This window comes from Hemitrygon akajei, chromosome 16, assembly GCF_048418815.1.
Source record: "Hemitrygon akajei chromosome 16, sHemAka1.3, whole genome shotgun sequence".
NCBI classification, from domain to species: Eukaryota; Metazoa; Chordata; class Chondrichthyes; order Myliobatiformes; family Dasyatidae; genus Hemitrygon; species Hemitrygon akajei.
The window spans coordinates 48,138,363-48,146,423 of NC_133139.1; positions in this window are offsets into that span (position 1 = coordinate 48,138,363).

Consider the following 8,061-nt stretch of genomic DNA (forward strand, 5'->3'; position numbering starts at 1 on the left):
TATCAAACACCTTTTGAAAACCCAAGTAAGCGACATCCACTGCCTCTGCTTTGTCCACCCTGCTTGTTACTTCTTCAAAGAATCATATCAGGGAAGATTTCCCTTAACAGAAACCATGCTGACTTTGACTTATTTTATCATTAGTCTCCCCTGAACCTCATCCTTAATAATAGACTGCAACACTTTCCAAACCACTGAGGTGGGGCTAAATGGCCTATAATTTCCTTTCTTTTGCCTTCCTCCCTTCTTAAAGAGTGGAGTGACACTTTCCACTCACTTTTGCTACCTTATATGCCCTTTCCTTGGCTTTATGCAGTCCTTAACTTCCCTTGTCAGCCATGGTTGCCTACCACTGCCATTTGAGAACTTCTTCTTCTGTGGGACGTATCTATCCTGCACCTTGTGAACTATTCCCAGAAACTTCAACCACCTCTGTTCTGCCGTCATCCCTGCCAGTATCCTCCCCCAGCCCACCTGGGCCTTTGTTCATTGTGATACTGATACATGTGACTTGTGCTTCTCTGTCTCAAACTGCAGTATGAATTCAATCATATTATGATCACTGCCTCCTAAGGGTTCCTTTACATTAAGTTCCCTAATAAGATCTGGGTTATTACATAACATTCAATCTAAGACAGCCTTTCCTCGAATAGACACAAGCACAAACTGCTCTAAAAAGCCACATCATAGGCATTCAACAAATTCCCTCTCTTGCGATCTGATTTTCCCAATCATCTTGCATTTGAAGTCCCCTATTACAATTGTGTCTTTGCCTTTATTACATGCCTTAACCCCACAGCTTGGTTACTATTTGGAGGCTATTTTCAACTCCCATCATGGTTGAGGGGTAGTAACTGTTCTTAAACCTGGTGGTGCAAGTCCTGAGGCTCTTGTACCTTCCACCTGACAGCAGCAGCAAGAAAAGAGAATGGCCTGGTTGGTGAGGGTTTTTGATGATTGATGCTGATTCCTACGGCAATGCTTCATTTAGATGTGCTCAATATTTGGGTGAGTTTCACCCATGGTGTACCGGGCCAAATCTATTACCTTCGGTAGGATTTTACACTCAAAGGCATTGGTGTTCCCATAGAAGTTTACCAAGGTTTTCGATGATGTGCTGAACCTCCGCAGACTCCTGAGGAAGTAGAGGTGCTGTTATGCTTTCTTCACAATAATATTTAATATGATAGGTCCATATACTTCGAACTTTTGAGTCTATTCCAAAATGAGTGATCTTCATAGAGGGGTCCGATGATGGAAAGCCAGGATGTCTAGTCTGGCCCAAGAAAGTTCTAGATGTTCCAGATGGGTCAAAGTTTCTGGTCTTCTGTGATTCAATCAGATTTCTTGCAGAACAGCATTCATACCATGTTAAAGACAATAATAAGCTTGTGTGTGAGAATAGAAATTGTATCTATCTCCACCTGGTAACACACACACAGGAGTCGCAACATCAGATGATGTGCAGTTGTTTTTCTATATTTGAAGCAATGTTAAGATTCTGCCTCAGGGATTCTGACTGGGTTTCTAGTGTGAGTGAGAGAATTATTCACATTATTTTCTAATTTGAAATACAATCCTTGTTTTCAGATTTATAGAGGGGATCATATGTTATGGTCCGCCTTTATCCCGGTAAGCTGGTAGACTGATTAAGTATGTGGGCTAGTCATCCCAAGTTGTCCAGGGTCGTGAGTTCAAATCCCATCAGGTTCTTGGAACAATAGGATTTTTTCTGGGGTGGAGGTGATCTATACAAGAGGTACAGGTTGCTCTTGAGCTAGAAAGTGACCAATATCCTTGCAGGGAAATGTGCTACTGCTACATGGAAGGGTTTAAGCTAGGTTGGCAAAGGGTTGGGACTCCAAGCAGCAGCAAGTCCTAGGATATAAAATTCTTTCAAACAAGTTATGAGAAAGTGAGCCAGTGAGGGCAAATCTAGTAATCAGGATAGCCAGAGACACAGTAAAGTCAGGGAAATAAACACTCAGTTAAGCTACATTTATTTCGATGCACGAGGTTTAACAGGGAAGGCAGATGAACTCAGAGCATGGATTGGTTCTGAGAAGTGGGATAATTTAGATAACAGAAATATGGCTGAGAGAAGGGCAGGGCTGAGAGAAGGGCAGGACTGGAGGATTGGCAGCTCAGTATTCTAGGATACAGACGCTACAGGCATGACAAAAGTAAAGGTAAATGTGAGAGACATAAAGAGGAGGTGTAGCCCTTTAGATAAGGGAGGGTGCTTAGAGGTGACGTTCTTGGGGGATTGACCAGTGAGGCTATATGAGTAGAACTCAGAAACAAGAAAATGATGGACATTCTGGTGGGGCTGTGTTGTAGACCCCACCCGCCATAGTCAGTGGGATCTCGAAGAGGAGCCATGGAGGGGGATTGCTCATAGAATTATAGAACGTTTTACTGCAAGATTTTTATTTCCCCAGTGTTGAATACCTAGAGAGGTGTGATTCCACAAAGAGTGAAATTTGTAAAATGTATCTGGTACAGTTTCCTGAGTAAATATATGGAGAGCCTTACTCAGTAGAGTGAAATACTGGATTTCCTCTGAGGAAATGAGGCAGGGCAAGTGGCAGAAGTTGCAGTCAGGGAGTAATTTGGCTCTAGTGACCATAATTCTATTAGTTTTAAGATAGTGACAGAAAAGGTTAAGTCAGGTCCACAGGTTAGGGTCCTAAAATGGAGCAGCACTAACTTTGGAGGAATTGGACAACTTCTGGTGGAGGATGATTGGGTGAGTATGGCTGAAAGTAAAAGAATGAATGTCAATGTGAGGCTTTTAAGAGTATGAAAGCAAGTGTCCAGGAGCAGCATGTTAATGTCAGAGAGAAGGGTAAACCTGGCAAGTTGATGGAATCTTGGCTGACAAGAGATATTGAGGCTCTGGTCAAAAAAAAGAAGGAAGCGTACATTGGGTTTAGAAGATCAGAATCAAACAAATCCCCTAAAGTCTTTCAAAAGATTAAGAATACTCTAAAGAAGGAAATCAGGAGAGCAAAGACAGGGTACGTGATATATCTGGCAGGTACAGTTAAGGAAAACTCAAGAGGTTCTATAGCTATTTTAAAAGTAAAAGGATGGCTAGAGAGAATGTAGGTTCTCTTGGAGATCAGCAGGACCACCAATGTCTTGAGCCTAGAAGATGGGTGGAATTTTTAATTAATATTCCGCCCTTTAGTGGGGAAAAGTCATGGCTGCTCAAGAGATGTTTTGGAGGACATTCATATTACTAGGAGTGGGGTACTTGCAGCCTGACAGGACATTAAATTAGATAAATGTGCACAGTCTGACCAAATGCTTTGGACTTTGTGGGAGGCTAGAGAAGAAATTATGGAGGCCCTTTCAGAGATACTGTATTTGTTTCATCGTTCTTCACTGATGAAGTTTCAGAAGACTGAAAGGTGGCTAATATCGTGATGTTTAAGAAGCAAGGGTAAGCCAGAGGCCAGTCAGCCCGACATCAGTAATGGGGAGGTTACTGGAAGGAGCTCCGAGGGATAGACACGAGTTAACGAGGCTTTGTGCATAGGAAGTCATGACTGAGGAACCATTTAGAGTTTTCTGAAGTTGCCAATGAGTAGATGAGGGTGGGATGAAATTTGCCTATTTGAACTACAGCAGCTTCAACAAGGTACAGTAGGTTGGTCTGGAAAGTTTAGTCCCTAGGGATCCTGAGAGGATTAGTTAGGTGATTTAAAACTGGCTTTGAGATGGGAAGCTGAGGACAGTGTTACATACCCCGTGGGTATCTTGTGACTGTCTTATGACCATGATGTAATTGAGTATCTGGTGAGCATGATGTAATGGTCTTGTGATGGTGGGCTGATGTAATTTCCCGCCAGTGTGAGATCACATGGTGTAATTTTCCCGCCAGTGAGAGGTCATGTGATGGCCTGTTCTAACAGGTATAAAACGGGAAAGCCTTGCTGTGATGCAGGTTCATTCATAGTTTAATTCATCAGTTACTCCGTTATGCTGCATATTCCTTTTAAAGCGGAGTTTTACTTATATTGTAAGTTGTGCCGGCAGTTTTTAAAATCACTGCCAGTTAGGTTTAATGTATCTTTGATTTAATTTTAAAGTCTAAGTATTGGAGAGTGAAGATTTGCCGAAGTGCGGGAACCCGAAGGATCGAATAAAGTTGGTGTCGTCAGCGGTAATACAGGATCGACCTTATTGGATCTTCGTTCCGGAAATAGTAACCTGCATTGAAATAACCCCTGTCTTGTGTAAGGGCAGAAAGGGTTAGGGCAGTGTTATTCGCCAAAGTAAAGGTTAGTTCTTTAAGCAAATTTTATTTCCTCCGTCATTAATCCTTCGGGCAAGGCATATTTCAGCTGGGATCAGCAGTAACGTCACATTGTTGAGGAATTAGTTACTTCAGGAAAGTCACTCCTTGTTGTCTGTGTAAATCATTTGGACTTTCGCATTTACCACATTTAACAACTGTGTTCGCATTTATCACTTTAAGGACTGTTCGAGTTACCGTATAGCTGTTAACTTCCGGTTAATTTAGTCATTTGTTTACTTTTCGTTTGTTGTTGAGCTGAGTTTAAATAGATGATTCTTTGTTTATAAAAAAAATCTGTCTCGATTCTGTATTCATTGTTACCGTATCATAACAATTGGGGGTTCGTCTGGGATATGTTCTGTTTTTGTGCTTAAATGCTTGTTTACTTATCAGTCTGTTTTGGAAAAGGGAAATACCCAATTCTTTTGTTTGATTGGATTGTGGGTGGTATTCGGCAACAATGAATATTGACGACTTTCTGGCATCGCCAGACCCGGAGTTATTAGCGAAGGCAAAAAAGAGTGATGTATCTGAGATTGCTAGCAGGTTGGTACTTAAAGGTGTTTCAAAGGCTACAACAAAGCCTGTAATTCAGAAGAAAATCGTGGAACACTATATAGATTCCAGTGTTTTTGATGAAGCAGTGTTAGACAGGTTCCCTGTTAGTAAAGCAGCGATCCAGTTACACCTGGAACAGGTAGCATTAGAAAAGCTTAGAATAGAAGCTGAGTTAAAACAGAAAAAACAAAATTGGAAGCTAACTTGGAACTAAGTCGGTTAGAAGCTGAAAATAAAAAGAAGGAAGTTGAACTTGCGATGGCGGAATTAAGGTCCAGTGATCAATCCTCTGGTTCTAGAAAAACATTTGTTGTTAGTCAGGAAATTAAATTGGTTCCTCCATTTAGAGAAACAGAAGTAGAGAAATACTTTCAACATTTTGAAACTGTTGCTCTGATTTCAGAGTGGTTGAAGGAGAAATGGCCAGTGATATTACAGAATGTAATTAAAGGCAAGGCACAACAAGTTTATACAGCTTTAACTGATGAGCAAGCACTTGATTATGATATTGTGAAGTAGCATATACTGAAAGCGTATGAACTGGTTCCAAAAGCCTATAGAGAAAGATTCAGAAATTTGAAGAAATCCCTGGAAAAAACTTACGTGGAATTTGCCTACGATAAAGCTGTGTGTTTTGAGAGATGGGTTTCCTCTAAAAATGTAAATGGGGACTGTAATAAATTGAAAGACTTGATTTTAATGGGGGAATTTAAAAGGAGCATCCCTGTTGAGGTAGGAGTCTGCTAAATTAGCTGATGAGTATGCTTTAATCCATAAGAATAAATTTCCTCAGGGCAGAACTTTTAAAAGGAAAAATAGCACAGAGAGTCAAGGTAAACCAGAAATTAAATCAGAAGTTAGTGAGAAAGGTAAGGTAATTTGGGATTCAAATTTTGAGGATGTGTCAGAAACCTTCTTACCTTCATTGTTTGATCAAGATTCTTGGAATAAGTCTGACCCTAAAGATTTGTCTCTGTCTCGGAAGGAGATGATAACAGAGCAGAGACTGAGATGATCAAATTAAAGGAACAAGCTCTTCCGGATAGTGAAATTGAGGAGGTGCCAATAGGATATTATTTTGAGAAAGGAGTATTGATGAGGAAGTGGAGATCATCTACAATTCCTGCAAGTGATGAATGGAAGGTTGTTCACCAGGTAGTAGTTCCTAAAGTTTATCGGAATGAGATTTTAACTTTAGCTCATAGTGTGCCCTTGGGTGGACATCAAGGTTTGAAGAAAACTGTGAACAAGGTTTTTAAACATTTTTACTGGCCTGGTTTGAGAAAATATGTGGTGACGTTTTGCAGAATGTGTCATACTTGTCACATTGAGGGTAAACCTAATCAAGTTACTCCTGCAACCGATTCCGGCATTCGGTGAACCGTTTTCCAAAATTATTGTAGATTGTGTAGGACCATTACCAAAAACAAAAACTGATCATCAATACTTGTTGACCATCATGTGCACTACATCTAGGTTTCCAGAGGCAATACCACTTAGGAATATAATGGCTAAAACTGTAATAAAGGCTGGTATAAAATTCTTTACTTATTTTGGGTTGCCTAAGGAAATACAATCTGATCAAGGTAGTAATTTTATGTCTGGATTGTTTCAACAGATAGTTTATAAACTTGGAGCTAAGCAGATTACCTTGTCTGCATACCATTCAGAATCGCAAGGAGCCTTGGAGAGGTTTCATTCTACCCTCAAGACTATGATTAGGATGTATTGTGTAGAAAATGAAAATGATTGGGATGAGGGCATATATTTGCTTCTATTTGTAGTATGGGAGTCAGTACAGGAATCATTAGGTTTTAGTCCATTTGAACTTGTATTTGGGCATAGAGTTATTGGACCTTTGGCCTTACTAAAAGAACAATGGAGTAATAAAGAGGTACACACTCATTTGCTGGATTATGTTTTAAAATTTAAGGACCGATTACATAAAGTTTGTAGCTTAGCCAGGGTAAGTTTAAAATCGGCTCAGGAGAAAATGAAAACCTGGTATGATAAAGAAGCTAGAATGAGGATATTTAAGCCTGGAGATTAGGTGTTGGTTCTTTTCCTGCTGCAAATGAATCCTTTACAAGCTAAATTTCATGGTCCTTATGCAATTATGTCTAAAGTTAATGATGTGGATTATGTGATAAAAACTCCAGATCAAAGATGGCCAACATAGTTTTGTCATATAAATATGATAAAACCATATTATGAGAAACAATCTGCTACTATGACTGTTGTGGTCAATAATAATGAGTCTGATCTCACTAGGAACATAATGGATGATTCACCTGAAACTCATTCTAAACCCAACATTGTTTCTGCCAGATTACCGAACTCAACCATTCTGGAAAACATTGATGAGAATTTAGCTCTTTTACAGCCAGAGCAGAAGCAGCAGATGAAGCAATTAATTCTTAAATATTGAGTTTTACTTCCAGATGTTCCTAGAAGAACCACAGTAGCTTCACATGATGTAGATGTTGGAGATGCCAATCCCATAAAGCAACATCCATACAGGATGAACATGGAAAAATGTGAACTTGCTGAGAAAGAAATTAAGTATATGTTAGAGAATAATATTATTAGACCTTCTAATTCATTTTGGAGTTCACCTTGTGTTATGGTGCTTAAGTCAGATGGTAGTATTCGGTTTTGTACTGACTGCAGGAAGGTGAATGCTGTAACAAAAACAGATGAGTATCCAATCCCTAAAGTGGATGATTGTGTAGATAAAGTTGGACAAGCAAAGTTCCTTACAAAGATTGATTTATTTAAAAAGTATTGGTGTGTTCAATTGACAGATAGAGGTAGAGAGATTTCTGCATTTGTAACCCCGTCTGGGTTATATGAATATAATGTTCTTCTATTTGGGATGAAGAATGCCCCAGGTACTTTCCAGCAGATGATTAACTCTGTGATTCATGGGTTATGTTACGAATGTGCCACAACTCTGAGGGGCTGAAGGGTACAAAGTAGCCCCCTCCTTTTCGAGAATCGCAAGATCGCTATTAATTTGGGTCTGGGACCCAGGAAATGAGAGAGAGACATCCAAAATACACAGGGGTTGGAATGTCTCCTAGCCTCAGCAAGTCGGAACCATTGATAATGGCCATTGTCTCTTGGAGACGGAATTGTGTATTGAGTACTGTACTATTCATTGAAGCCCACAGGGAATGACCAGAGTGGGCTGGTTG